This window comes from Chelonoidis abingdonii, chromosome 25 (assembly GCF_003597395.2).
Source record: "Chelonoidis abingdonii isolate Lonesome George chromosome 25, CheloAbing_2.0, whole genome shotgun sequence".
NCBI classification, from domain to species: domain Eukaryota; kingdom Metazoa; phylum Chordata; order Testudines; family Testudinidae; genus Chelonoidis; species Chelonoidis abingdonii.
In genome coordinates, this window is record NC_133793.1 from 10965994 (window position 1) to 10980847 (window position 14854).

At 55.4% G+C, this 14854-nt stretch overlaps 1 protein-coding gene across 2 annotated transcripts in view; it reads right to left on the reverse strand.

Moving 5' to 3' along the window:
- Positions 1-14854, reverse strand: part of AHDC1 (AT-hook DNA binding motif containing 1) — a 101367-nt gene that overhangs the window by 84927 nt on the left and 1586 nt on the right. The gene's annotated exons all lie outside the window — the stretch shown is intronic.

Sequence of the window (14854 nt, forward strand, 5' to 3'; positions counted from 1 at the left end):
CTCTGTGGTGCATTATTTATAAAACCCAGGAGCAGAGGGCCAGGCAACAGCTGCAGAGCACTCGACAGCGCCACGACCCCGCCGGGCACAGCCCCAAATCCAGGGGGCTGCACACGGGGGAGGGGGTTGGGGAATTTTCCCATTGGTCTGCAGAAGTCTTGCCCCTTCTCCCACCCTCCCGTGGAAGGGCCAGCCTGGGCGACTGGGCGTTCCTCATGCTCTGCCCGCTCAGGAGGGGCTCCACCTTCGGGGGCGGGGAAGGACTATCAGGCACCTCTCCCCCTCCCGCAGCCCCTTTGCAGACCGGTGCTTCCGCCAGCCACAAGATCCGGGGCCTGCTGCTCCATGAGATCAGCCTTCATCGGTGGCTCTTCCCAGTCACATGACACGGGTCACAGAGGTCTAGCATGTGGAAGCGGCCCAGGATCCCCCATCTCCCCCACATGCCTTCCCTTTAAAGCCCAGGCACCCCCGGAGCAGATGGCCCAAAGCCATCCAGGGAAGGGCTGCGAGGTTTCCCATCAGGGGGACACATAGGGGAGACATCAGGGAGCGCTTTCTCTGGTGGACACACACACACACACACATTCGGTCACACCGTGCAAAGCCAGGCGACCTCTGTCAGGGCCATGAGAGTAGAATCCGGCTCCCTGCCCTCCTCCCCCGCCCCAAGCCCACGCCTGCTGTTTGCTGGAGCAGTGGGGGTCCATTTGCCATCTCCGACAAGTCTTCCTTAAGCTCTGGCAGAATTCATCCGCCTCCTCTCCCCACCAGCCCCCACCTTCAAGACTGAGGAAGGCCAGGTTAAAGCTTGAATTTTTTATTATTAAATTTCCACATTGAGAGCTGCCTTTTACTTTGGCATGCTCTCCCATCCCACCCCACTCCCCTCTTGTTCTCCTGAAGATCTGCACTGGCTGAAGCTGAGCCGGGCTGCTGCTCGGATTAATTCTGCATGACTGCCCATCTCCACAGGGGTGTCTAAGACCCTTAGGCCTGCAGCAAGCTTTCAAATTCCTCCAGCCCAACTTAATTCCCTCTTCCTGCAGTGCTGGCGCATCTGCTGCAGTTGAACAGAGAGAGACTGGAGCACCCAGGAACACAGACAAGACTGGGGGTGGGCCTGAGCTCACTGGCAGACCCACTCCCAGGAACAGCAAAACGGGTCAGAGCAGCCACTCACCCACCTGCCTCCCCTCCCTAGGACAGGAGGAACCAGCTGGCTGCAGAGCCTGTGACATTCTCCCTATGGTTCCCACGCCCCCATCGCCAACCCACCCCATGGCTCCCCTGGCCTTTCCCAGAGAGGAAGGCTGGATCTGGTGGAGTCAGGCACAGGGCAAAGAGTTTGGTCATCTGCGTCCAATGCCCTTCTCTGCTCCAGGCTCTCTATGGGAGCCAGGGCAAGTCACTTCTCTGTGCTCTGCCTCGGTTCCCCATCTATAAGGGGGGATAATACACTCTGTACAGCGGGGCTGGGAGAGTTCATCCCTTGATGGTCTATAGCGACCCCAGGGCACCACACCAGTGTGAGGGAGCTGCCGGTTTCAAGAGTGAGTGAGTGAGTGAGTGTGTGCCCCCCCCAGAGGTAGAAACATGGCCCTGTGCGCACACAGAAGACAGAATCATTGCCCACAAGTGATCAAAAATCTCAAGTCAGCACCCCCACAAGCATGAGATTGGCTTAAAAATAACGAGATTTTAAAAACACACATTTTAGGCCTTTTATTTGCTTTCTGGTATTTAACCCTTTAGGGATTGTGTTTTCCAGCTTCTCTGCAACCATACGGGGGGAGGGAGAAACACACACTTCCCCCCCCCCCCAAATGGAAGCCAAAAGTCTCCTGTAATCACATGATTCCGGGAGCTGGGGCTTTAAGAAAAATAGAAAAGGTCATGAGAGCTGGGCGTTGCTGAGGGACGGAGAACATCTCTGAGCGCACAAGCTGCACAAATGCATGCACACGTGCAGCACCACTTAGGTGAAATATACCCCGACATTCCATGTGGCACTGGATTTTCAGGCATATCGGCTGACCTGGCTGGTCAAACCGATGGAGTGAAATGGGGCATTACCCTTGCAGAAATGGTCTCATTGCATTTGATTCAGGCTCTCCTGCTCTGCGAGACGGAGGACAGCCAGGAGTTTTGCTCAGCTCCCTTGTCAAAGAATGCGCCCAAGATTTTCGAAAGTGACTAGCGATTCTGGTGCCACCTTACAGAGGCCTGATTTTCAGAAAGCACTTAGCAACCCCGCCTCTGAGAATCAGGCACCTTTAAGGTGCCCAAATTGGGCCCACAAAATCACTAGCCACTTTAGAAAATCTTGCCCTACCGTTTTGAATAGTCTTTCCCCTTCACGTATATAACATACAACAAAGCCAGCTGCAATGACAACATTGGAAACTACCAGCCAGGTTCTGCTCTCGGTGTAAATCCAGAGTAACTGCTCTGAAGACAACCGATTTACGCTGGTGTGAACGAGTGCAGAATTTGGTCCTCCAAGAACAGGCTGGCAATGACTCTGCAGCCGGGTGAACGTTGTGGTCTCTGCCCCACCAGCTCAGTCTAACGCACATACCCTACTCCCAGGGCGCAGAGTGGGTCTCTTGGCACTCCCTATTCTCGCTGTCCCATGACCCCACATGTGATTCCAGCAGCTCCCCCTCCAAATCTTGTAGCAAGGCGCCGAAGAGCTGTGCAGCTGCTCTTACAAGGAGGTGGTGCTGACAAAGCCCCCTGCCAACCCTTTCAACAGCCACCCATCAGACGTGGGCATTCACATTAGCTTTCCTTGTAAAATTACAAAATCCTGGGGCAAACAGTGCCAAGCGCTGGCTGCTCGCAGCTGCGGAAGCTGAGGGCACTGGGCAATCTTGCACGATCAGGCTGCGAGAAACCTTGACGGACACGAAATACGCGAAACCAGGCAACGGCATATGATCCACTGCCCTGGGAACAGCCGACACTCTCTCTGAGACATCACCTCTCCCATTGCTCTTTGTGGGCTTTAACCCTCTTACCCTCCTCGCCAAGTCTCGCTTCTCTTCCTGGGGTGATCAGTTGTTTTTTACTGAACCTTTCATCTATCTTAGACTGGAAGCTCCCTGGACTGAGAGGATCATCTCTGCCATTGGCCTGTGAGGCACCATTGTCCACATGTCCATATAAGCTATATTAGCATGGAGCTACTAGCAGGCTGGATGGGCTAGTGGTTAGCGCACTAACCTACAACTCAGGAGACCTGGATTCAGGTCCCTGCTCCACCATTGACTTCCCCTGTGACCTTGGGCAAGTCACCTAGTCTCACCCCCTAAACTCTATGGGGCAGCACCATCATTTACCAGCTATTTGTACAGTGCCTAGCGCCCCAGGTCCCAAACTGCCTGGCCTTGAGGCACAACTGCAGCATAAACATCTAATAAGCAGCATCCTGACCGGATAGCTGCCTTGAACGAGTCAGTGGTGGCACGGCTTAGAGCTGATTAGAACCAGGGTTTGTCTGAAACGGCATGCAGCTGTGTGCCTCTCTCTTTCTCTCGCACACTCCCCCCAACCCGCTGGCATTCCCACAATGCACTGGAGCAAACGAAGGCAGAAAACGGTTCCTTGCACTTTGAAGGCTCAGAATCCTAGGAGCTGAGAAATTTAGCCGTGGGGCAAAGCTAACCTGCGGGGGAGGGGAACAAGATGCCCCCTTGCTGCCCCCTCCTGAGAGCTGGAGCCTGCTCTCCAGCAAAGCCACCCTTCCCCTTGCAAGAAGAAATACCCTCAGCGTGGGGCACCAGAGGCCCTGCCCCCTGCCACTTGCCCCACTTTAGGAGACGAAAGGAAGGAATGGAAGTCAGCCCATCCCAGCTGCTTGCAGAGCTGCGGCTACATGCATTTAAATCACTTATATCTTTACTTTCTCCTGAGCTGGCTGCGAGATGGGCTTTTTTTGCATTTGTAATTAGGGGGTGGAACAGATGGCGAAGGGTTCGTTTAAAGTAATGCATCCATTAAAATAACCTTCGCTGTCGGGGACTGCGCTCCGACAGGGACTTGCTTTACTGGAGGCGGATGGGGAGGGGAAGCCTCATTCTGCTGCATGTACCTAGACAGTGAGCAGGCTCACATGAGTCCACCTGAATACCACCGTCATGGCACAGTCCAGTGGTCTGCACACACAATTAGGAGCCAGGTAATCCTGGCTTCTAATCTGGGCTCTGACAAAGCCCTATTCTAGCATGGCTTTGGTCAAGTCACATCCCCTCTCCAGGCCTCAGTTTCCCCTTCTCTAGAATGGGGATAATGGTACTGACCCACCTCGCAATGTGGCAGTTGTGAGGTTTGTGCAAAATGCAGGGAGCTCCCCAGACGACCGGGGCTGGGTAAGTGAAGGGGACCTTCTGGGGACCCCAGAATTCAACAGTATCCATGAGCGTGGCTTCTCCCCCCGCCACCTCCGATCCATCAGGGTGACTGATTTCTAAGTTTTCTCCAAGAGATCCCTGTAATTCTGGGAGCACCACTGGGGTGCCTGGCATTTTGCTGAGGTGCAGGGATCCCAGCAATCAGATTCTGCTCTCAGCCACACTGGAAGGAATTTGGTTTTGCTGATCCGCCCTCCTGCCAGGGGCAGGTAGAACAGAACTGGCCCAGCATTTCTGCCCATAAGGTGCTTACACTCCAGCTGTTGCATCTCAGCTTCCTCTCTGAGAAGTCCCCAGGGAAGGATTGCAGCTGGGCAGTCACTGTAGCACTATGATAGCACAGGGAACCCCCCAGAGCAGAGGCAAGAACACCCTTCAGCACTGCATGCCCCCTGGGGAAGGCCTGGAAGGCAGGGGTGTGGAAGGGAGAGTGCTAGTAAACCCCCGCAGGGTCCAACAACAACGACCCAGACCAGCCTGGACGAGCTACAGACCCCTGCAGACCCTTCCTCTCTTCCCCAGTGCCCCCACCCCGGGCTCTGCCTCTTCCAGTGCAAAGCCGAGGTGAGACCGAGGAACAATCATTAGCCATTCCAGGCCAGTGGCAGTAGAAGCTGCCTCTCCTGTTTCAGCCCTGGCTCCCAGGAGAACTAGGGGAGGCTTTGTTCAGGAATCAGACAGCGGGCCAGAGAGAGAGAGAGAGAGACGGCCCCTGCCAGCTCGTGTGTTTCACTCCCATGGAATGCTGGGGAGGGGAGGGGAGTCAAGAGCCCCTGCAGGGTTCGGGGCTGGGCTGGAGGGTGCTTCTGGGGGAGGGGGAAGCCATGGTGGGGGGGACGGCTCTGAAAGCAGATGTTTGCCTGTGTCTGGTGGGAAGCTGCAGACCTGTGCTGGTGGTGGGGGATATGTGTGTGTATCAGAACATTTCAGGGGTGCAGATATATATGACGGGGGGACAGCGCCTCTTGGCTTGGGGGAGCATAAGCGTGGGCTGGGGGCATGCTGGTGTCAGCATTGGGATACTAGTGTGCACTGAGATGCTAGCTCGTAGGCAAGTACTGCGGCTCCTAGTGCATGCATCTGTGTGCCAGGGCTGCAGGGAGAGTGCTTTGTGTCAAAGAGATGCCCGCTGATCCCTCTCTAGCAAAGAGGCCTGCTGCTTGCTGGAGGGGGTGAGGGTTGGTGTTTTTTGTCATGCCATGCCTGGCAGAGAGCGAAGGCCTCCACAGCCCCTTTCCTGAACATGGGGATGGCCAGCGGGGTAGAGAGGGCAGAGAATTTCACACAATGCACAGACAACTTGTGGAACTCCTTGCCAGAGGATGTTGTCAAGGCCAAGACTATAACAGGGTTCAAAAAATAACTAGATAAATTCATGGAGGGTAGGTCTGTCAATGGCTATTAGCCAAGATCGGCAGGGATGGTGTCCCTAGTCTCTGTTTGCCAGAAGCTGGGAATGGGTGACAGGGAATGGATCAGCTGATAACTTCCTGTTCTGTTCATACCCTGTGAAGCACCTGGCATTGGCCACAGTCAGAAGACAGGATACTGGGCTAGATGGACCGTTAGCCTGACCCAGTCTGGCCACTCTTATGTCTGTCCCTCCTGCCCCATCGCCCTGGGAGGAGAAGGGGTCATGGCGGGGGGAGGGGGGTTTCCACAGGCAAAATTCCAGCTGCCCATCCATGTTCAAATATTTAGTGTGTGCTCGCTAGGTGCTTCTGCTGCCTTCGGGGCATCCCTGCATTTGAAGCATCTGAGAGGAGCAGAGGTGGGAAGTGGGAGGGAGAAAATGGGGGGGAGGAAAGGAGGGAGAATGCCAGGCCTGAGAACAAGCTTTATGGATTGTTTTCATCTCCTTACAAACCGCAGACGCGGACGCTGCCTGGGATGAGGAGCCCCCTGGATGGTGGATGGGAGGAAGGCACCTCCACCTGGGCTCCTTTTGCTTGTGGGGTACGGGGGGTGGGGGGGGGGGCAGGGAAGCAGGAGGCTGCAGCCTGAGGATTACAGCTCCTGGGGCTTTGGCTCAGGAATTCACCTTTGATCAGCCAGGCGACAGCTCCGCACTAGCCAGGCCTTCGCCAGGCAAGGAAACAACCAGGCATCGCGCCCCAACCCGCTTCCATTCCCCCCCCACCCGGAGCCCAGGGGCGAGATGGCAGCTTGGCTCGCGGGGAGCAGGCCCCAGCCGGACCCCGCACACACGCCTGCCTGGCAGCCAAACAGCAGACACCCCCGCCCCCAATCTCGTCCCTTGCCCTGCCCCCTTCTTGGCAAGCCAGGCTCTCCACACCCACTCCCCAGCACCTCAGAGCCGCCCAGCCGCTCCCAGGGACCAGCAGACAGCTGGGACGCATCAACAGCCAACATGAGCAGCTGGACTGGGCCTCGGCCTTCGCTAGCACGTCGAGGGGGGGGCGGCCACCCCCACCCTGCCACACAGAGCTCGGCCCCTCCGTTTCACCCCTCCCACACAGCACCCACTAGACCCACGCCAGCTCCAGCGGTAGCCCCCACTGTGCACCCAGCAGCAGGCCCTGGGGACCTGCAGACACCTGCCCGCCACGTGAGGTTGTGGCACCGTGTCTGACTGTGGACGCTCAGCATCCCCTTTGGTCATGGATCAGCCCAGGCCTCTTCCCCCCAGCCCTCCCCAAGGGGGTTCTTCCTTGTTTCCAATCCTGCCTTTCTCTTCCCCACCAGCTCCCCTAGGAATGGCAGGCCCACCCCATCCTCACTGCTTCCCTTGTTTGCACACCCCAGGGCTCCCACCCAAAGTGGTCCTGCCCCATCTTGAACGGGGTTGTCCCCTGCCCTCCCTCTTGGCCCAGAGTTCTCATCACGCTCACCCTTGGCCCTCCCAGGATGCAGCTTTTCAGGGACGGCTGTGCTGGGGAGCGGGGGAGAGACGCCACAACATCCCATTAACACCCAGGTGGACCAGATGTGCATGTTGAGGACACCCGGGAGAACACGCTATGTGAGTCGCGGCTGTTGGGGAAGCCAGCACAGGGGGGGAGTTGCAGAGAAACCTCCAGCTAAGACCTGGTTATGGAGCAACATGGTCCAAGACACTGACCCAGGATCCTTTGGGGAAAGCCCGTGCTAGACCAGAGCAGGCCAGGGTCATGTTACAGTATGCGCCCAATGCCCCTCCACCAGCTGCAGAACCAGGAGCTTCCCTTGCCATGGAGAAATCCCTGGAGTCTCCCCTCCCACCCCAGCAGCACGACACGTATGGACCCCTAGCAATCAAAGATGGAAAAGACCAATGAGTAGTAACCCCTATTGGTACAAGGAAAGTGGGGCCCAGGGGTTAGGGCATGAGCCTGGAACTTGGGAGCCCTGCATTAATTCCCTGCTCTACCACATACCAGCCCACCCCAATCACTTTATCACTCCGTGCCTCAGGTCCCCCCTCTGCACAGGGGGTAACAGCACTGCCTGGCCTCCCGGGGCACGTGAGGACAAATACACTGAAGACTGGAGGCACTTAGGACTTAAGAGGCGCCACTGAAGTACCTAAAAACAGAGCCCAGCTCCCCGTCCCCGTCCCTAGCAGGCTCAGAGCCTGCGATACGCTGACTGGTTTAGCACGTGCCCCGAGATGCTAGGCCATGCTCCCAGAGCTCCCACTTCCAGGAAGCTTCCTCCCTTGACAGCAATCAAAGTTTTCTCTCCACCTCTTTTCCTCTCCTGTCCCAGGTCCATGCAAATTAATCTCCCTGCAGCCTTGGCATATGGCCCCAGCCCCATTCACTCCAGCCCATAGCCAGCCTATCCTTATTCAACCTCATGTCAGCTGGCTTCTCCAGCCCTGAATCGGTTTTGCTGCTCTTCCCTTGACCCTCTGCAAATGAGCTTAGTTCTCCCTTCATTACGATATGCCCAGAGCCGAGCACGGCATACCCGGGGCACTGCTGCCAGGACAATCCAACCACCTATAGATTTACTACCACTTATAAAAAGCACCCAACACGCCAGGAGCTGCAGGAAGCGTTACAAAGGCGACAGTGGACTGGTGGATTGGTAGGCAAGAGAAGGACTCCCCAAGGGAAACCCGTTCAAATCACAGCACAAGTAAAACCCTTCCCCAGATCCCAGTCAGTCTCCCCTGATGGTCCTTCCAACATGCTCTCATGGTCAATACAGCCCAGCCCCCCATCACACAAAGCAGGGGGTGGATGGTACCGGGAGGAAGGAGGACACTAGCTTTCCGTGTTCCAGGTCTCAGAGCACACAGGCCAAGGCTGCCCTGGCTTTCTTTGCTATCATAGGGCACTGCAAGTATGCAAAGCCCTCCCTGTTCAACCTGCTGCCCACTGTCACACTTCGGTTCCTCCAGGCCATTACTCCTTCCCACATTACTCCCTTCTCATCCAAGATCTGGTCCAGCTAGTTTTCCCAGGGCTTTCTACTAGCCACACTGAAAAACAAGGAACGAAATAAGAAGATCACATTCCCTAAATGTTATGGCTTTTTCCCCTTCTTCAATCTTGGGTCAAAATTTCATTCTGGCAGCAAAGTCTCATCCAACTTGAATGCCCTCCACCAAACCCAAATCTTCGTTTGTTATTTTCTGGTCTCTCCAGAGTCCGTGGGGTTATTCTGTCCCCAGAGGATTCAGGGGACCTGGGGCAAAGCAATTTCGGGGGCCCCTTTCATAAAAAAAAGTTGCAATACTATAGAATACTATATTATCGTGGGGGTCCCTGCAGGGCCTGGGGAAAACTGCCCGACTTGCCCCCTGCTCTGGGCAGCCCTGTTTGTCTGTCTTGGCATTCCTAGTTCCTCCCAGTTTAGTATCTTCTGGACCAACAAGACTGGTTCTAAAAGCAGCCCCTGGTAGGCCCCTAACACCAGGCCAGGCGCTGACTTTTATCATCCCTGCCTGACCACAATCCTTCACCACTTTTCGGTCCCCACAGGTGCCCCTTCCAGGCCATGAGGATTAAACTTTCCCCGTAATATTTTGTGAGACCCTATCAAAGACGCGACTAAAATCGAGGTGCATTACAGGTCATCCACTTGTGCTCCCCTAAGAGCGTGCCTTGTATCATCCCACCCCAACCAAAGCCATCACATTTTATTCTGGGGAAATTCCTGGGGGCCACGGGATCAATCAGCAAAGCTTCAGCCACTTCCAAAGAGCCACCTGGATTTACGGTACTGCAAGATTTAATCTTTATTGCGCCAAGGTTCCATTAACCTCCAGATATTTAGACCCTGATCTTGCAGACTAACATCCAGGCTTAGCTTGGGTAGAACCATGGACATTAAGCACCTGCACAAGCCTTTAGAGGGTTGGGACCTCTGACATTTTTCTCCTAAGTGCACCCCTTTATTTAACGTGAGAAGAGAGAAGTTCCTGGCCAGTGAACGCCAGGATCACAGCGTCCTCCTTTTGGAAGACTGGTACCACGGTCAGTTTTCCCTAGTCTCCCCATATCTTGCCATTTGAGGATGCGTCGGCGTTCAACCACGTCTCCACACACACCTGTGTTGAGTGGTGGCTTGCCTTCCCTGGCCGTGTCTGCCAAACGTCAATGTGTCTCACTCCACTTCTCCACCCCAGCGGTGTGCCTGGGGGAGTCTCTCGGTCCCTAAAAAGTGTCTTTTTTCCTGCCTTTGCACACACGTCCCCTCCCCATCCAGGTCTCGGCTCACCAACCCATCATCTCCTCTGAGATGGCCTCTTTGTGGCCATCTTCAACACCCACCCCGACTTGCCATGTCTATGAAAATCTGAGTCTCCCAGGCCCATGACCTAGTCTCCTGCTCCCCAGCCAGCATGCCCTGCTGCATTCCTTTCGCCCCCTCCCTGGAAGGGGGTTGGGATCTCCCACCCCACCCCCCCAGAGGGCCCAACGGCTGCTGCTGCTTCTCACTAGCATCTCGCACTTTGCACCCCGCCTCTGCCTGGCCTGCGAGTCACATTCCACCACCTCACGCGGCTGCTGCTGCCCACTTGGGCTGGCAGAGGACGCAGAACAGCTCCACCCTAACAGACTCCCTTGGCCTGGGTACCAAGCAGCCGGCTCCTCATCTCCAGCACCTGGCACGCAGAGCCAGGCTCACCTTTTTCTCACAAACCTGGTCTGGTCTTACCCCTCTCCCATGGCAGAGATGCTGAGCAGCCAAGCAGAGGCTACAGCCCACGGGTTACTATCGGCCACTTCCGTTAACCGCTAGATCCCACTCCCAGAGCTGGGAACAGAACCACTGCCGTCAGCGCTTTTGGGGGAGGGTTTGGGGTCTCCCAGGCTGCTACTGCCTCACCCCTCCCTTGGATTGAGGCAACTCTTCCCTCTAGCAGCTCGCTCCCACATGGAGGGGGACACACAAACTTCACATACGCTGCATATCTCTCCCCACTCGGTTTTGCATGCATCCTGCAAGCTCTAACAGATGCTCCCCTGGGGCAGCCCTCCTGCCCAGGCAAGTAACTAGCCCCAAAGGGCAACCCATTATTTGGAAACCTGCTCCACCCAACATCCTCCTCCCCCAGCACCTTGCTTCCCCTGGGCCAGGGGGCTCCGTTAGTTAATTAGATCCCCTGAGTGGTCTCTCCATTCCCCAGGAACCTCCCCGCCCCAAGGGCGTTGGGGGCTAGCAGCCTTCCCCACGCAAAGAAAACATCAGCCTGTCTTGAGGCTGGGCAAGGTGCAGTGCCAGGGAGCAGGGAGGAAGGAGAGGGACCCGACTCCCATTGACACCCCTCCCCTGACTGCAGCAGGACTCTCTGACGCCGATTTTTGCACCCAGGACGCACAGGGACACCCGGTTCTGTGACAGCCAATGGAACTGGTGACTGATGCCAGCCCCACAGAGGAGATCATTGTGCCAATCTTCCCCATACGCAGCCCCAGCAGCCAACCCACAGAGAGGAACAGGGACTCAGCCCCCCACATATCTTTGCGCTCTGCTGAGATCGAGCCCAGTTCAGCAAGCTCCCAGCCCAAATAGACGAGTACTGTCAAGCGGGAAGTGGGACGCTTTCCTCATATGTTCTCCTGCACACACCTTATCACCCTGCAAGCACATGCTACCCTCTCAACAGCAAGCAAGCCTGGGCCCTGAATGCAGCCCATTAAACTCCAGGCTATTTTTTGTTACACCACCAAACTATCCCAAGAGTGTGTCAGATCCCTGTCATCCCGGGCTCCAGAATATACCCCACTAAGAATCGCAGCAGACACCTCAGAGATCACATCTGAAGAAAAAGAAAATTACAGCCTTAAAGCTATGTTTTGCTGTGGAAACAAAACATTTTTACCCATGTGCCCAAGCAAAGGTGAAAGAGTAGATGATAAAATGCACCAGTGCATGGGCACACAAGAGACGTGGCAACGCTGAGTGCACACACCAGTCTGAGCATGCAGGAGAGAGGCGGTGCACTAGTGCTCTGCACAGGACAGTGTGCAAAGCAGCAAAGGTGTCCTGCTGGTCGGGGCAATGCACCAGTACGTCCAAGGAGCCATTATGACTTGCCCTGCAATGCACAGGGGGACACACTGGTTATTTCACAGTGAGTAATACACCCACGTGCACAAAGCCTAGGAGCCATAGAGCACAGTGCATCTGCACATACGTTCTCTGGCTGGTATGTCATAGCAGTCAGGGCATTGCCTCAGGAGTGCACAAATGCTCCAGTGAGCAATGCAGTCACACATTTATGGAAGAGTGCCAAAGTGCCCTGGGGAACTGTGCAAAGCACCAGAACAGGTGTGCAACAGAGAGGCGGAGTCACAGCAGGCACTGCAACGCACTCTTGTGCAACAGACAATGCCTCACAGCAGAGCCGAGGGGCAGCGAATTGCACCAGCAAGTACCAGTGTGGGAAGGGATGTGAACCAGCAGGCCACAGGGCAACACACTTTCCACACTCCCCAGCATGGAAGATAACACGCAAGCTCCAAAGCAAAGCTTTACCTGTCCGCCCCAAACACACCAAAAGTCAAGGCTTTCGAGCGCGCCCGTCACGCATCACCTGACATGGAGGTGGTGGGGAAAGCTGAACATTTATTCTTATTCCCTACAGAGGCAGGATTTTCAGAAGCGACTTGGGATTTTGGGGGCCTGACGTGATCTACTTTAAAGGGGTCTGAGTTTCAGACGCAGGATGCTCAGCACTTACTAAAAACCCAGGCCCCTTTACGGCGTCTCAGGTTGGGCACCCAAAATCCCTAGTCACTTTAGTAAGGCTCAGCCCGACAGGACAGCACATATCTGACTGACCATTACGGTGCCCCACGAGAAGGGGAGAAGATCTCCAATGCAAAGGACCCACTACACAGCCAGCCAGCCAGAGCCCCAGGCTGGTGTCCAGAGCCCCTTCTCCATGGGGTACTGGGCTCCACTTCCAGGCAGAAATCTTCCCCCATCCCCCCACATTACAAGTCCAGAAGTAGGAGAGGGCCCTCCCCACCAAAGCCCTGTTTACCAAGAGCTGGTTTCCAGCACTCGGGAGAATAGCAGGAGCATTTCAAGGCCCTGTTTCCACTTGGCTGACACACGCTATTTATAGAAGCCTACAATTCTCCCAGAGCTTTCCTCAGGATCTCAGCAGAAATAGACTGCCCCGGGTCCCTGCTGCCTCTTCTAAGGAGCCCAGGGCAGGCAGTCTGTCCAGCCAGCCCCTTCAAGCCTCCTATAACCTTCCACCGCCTCTCCTTCAACAGCCTCCAGCTCCCACCGCTGCATCATGTCCATGCCAATACTTCCCCTTCAACCCCACATTCAAGGCACTGGGGCCAATCCTGCTCTGACCAACAGTGGTGCCAACCAGGAGGAGCTCCACTGAAAGCAACAGAGCCAGACTATTCTGCATGTGTGTTAGAGGAAGGGAGGGGGCGCTTGCTCAGTGCAAAACCAGCACGAGCGAGGGCACAGTCGGGTCCAGTGGGCTAAAATCACCCTGCCACATAACGATCCAGGAGGCAGTGGACTGCAGTGGAGTTGCACCAGGCATGGTTTGGCCTATTCAGGTTGCATAGGTATAAAGAACAGCATTCCCCGCCCCCGCGCCAGATCCCACCGACAAGAAGACAGCCACTGCCAGGGGACACCGAGTGAGTCATCACGCCCCGATTCAGCAAAGCTCTGAAGAGGTCGCACTGAATTCAGTGAGTCTTCAGCTCCTGCTCAAGTGCTTTGCTGAAGGGGTGCCTAAGTCCTTAGGGTTCTCTTCTGCTCTCTGTCATGTGGGTGTCAATCTGGAGTCACTCCACTGACCGCTGGGTTTATAGCTGTGAAACTGAGCTCAGAATAGGGCTTTTGATCTCCACTCCCAAAGCAACATGCCAAGTTCTCTATGCACTGGCCACCTGGTCTTGCATGGGGAGAAACCGGCCCCTGCCAAGTGAGCTTGCAAAGTATTCAGTCTCCTCAGCCTGGATATTAGGGTAGTCTGGTTTTCTGGATGTATAAGAATCTCAGTGTTTTCCAACTAAGCACCCAGGGGGGTAGTTCTGGTCTCCCACTAGTGTCGCTCAGTGGAGCTACTCCAGCAACCCTGTGTCTGGGTCTGAGCTAAGAATTCCAGTGTGTTATTCGCAAGCAGGGACTGCAGCGCCTTGGCACCAAGGGGATTTAAAAAAAAAAAAAATATCCAAAAGAAAAGACTCTTACAAAAATTTGGCCCTTAAGAACTAGATCTGTAGAATTTAAGGTAGCAGCAGGGTCTCCAATGCATCCAACTTTGTGCAGCATTCCCCCCTGGACAGCCCAGCCAAGCACCTTCACCACGCTTGCAACTAAAGGCCTCTATGGATCACAAAGAAAACTCCCCCCACAAATCCCACCATCCAAAGGTCTATCCCTCTGCTGTCCAGCAGCCCCCACCCCTTTGGAGCTGGCGGGGGGAGGCACAGCAGGAAGGGCTGGGCTGATATAACAGAGATACAGGCACACACACGAGAAAAGAAATATCACCACAAATTTTGTTGACATCCTTCATTATAACTGCCGCCTGCCTTCTAGTGGACAGAAGCCAGCCTGACAGCTGTCACTCAGCAATCCCACATGCAGGGGGAGGCAGGCGGAGGAATCCTGTGAAATCACATCCCTCCAAAAGGAAATGCATAGATTCCAGGCTTATTTATTTATTTAAAGAAGTAGGCGACTTTGTTCCACAGGTAACGCTGGCTCTAGTAACAACCCCCGCCAGCGCCTGCACACAACTCTGCTTGCCAGACAATGTCTCCCCACCCCAGCCTTTACCTCCCCCCACCCACCATATCCCCCCCGCCAAACATTTCTGCGGCTTTTGCTCCTTGCACTGCAATTAAAACTCCAGCAATTTGGGAACAACTCTCACAGAGGATGCAACTTCGCCCTGCCAAACTGGGGAGTTGGGGGGGGGGGGAAATGAGCCAGAGCCAGGAGGCGTCTGTCCCCGACACCCCCACGCTTTTGCCTCGAACCAAACCCACATG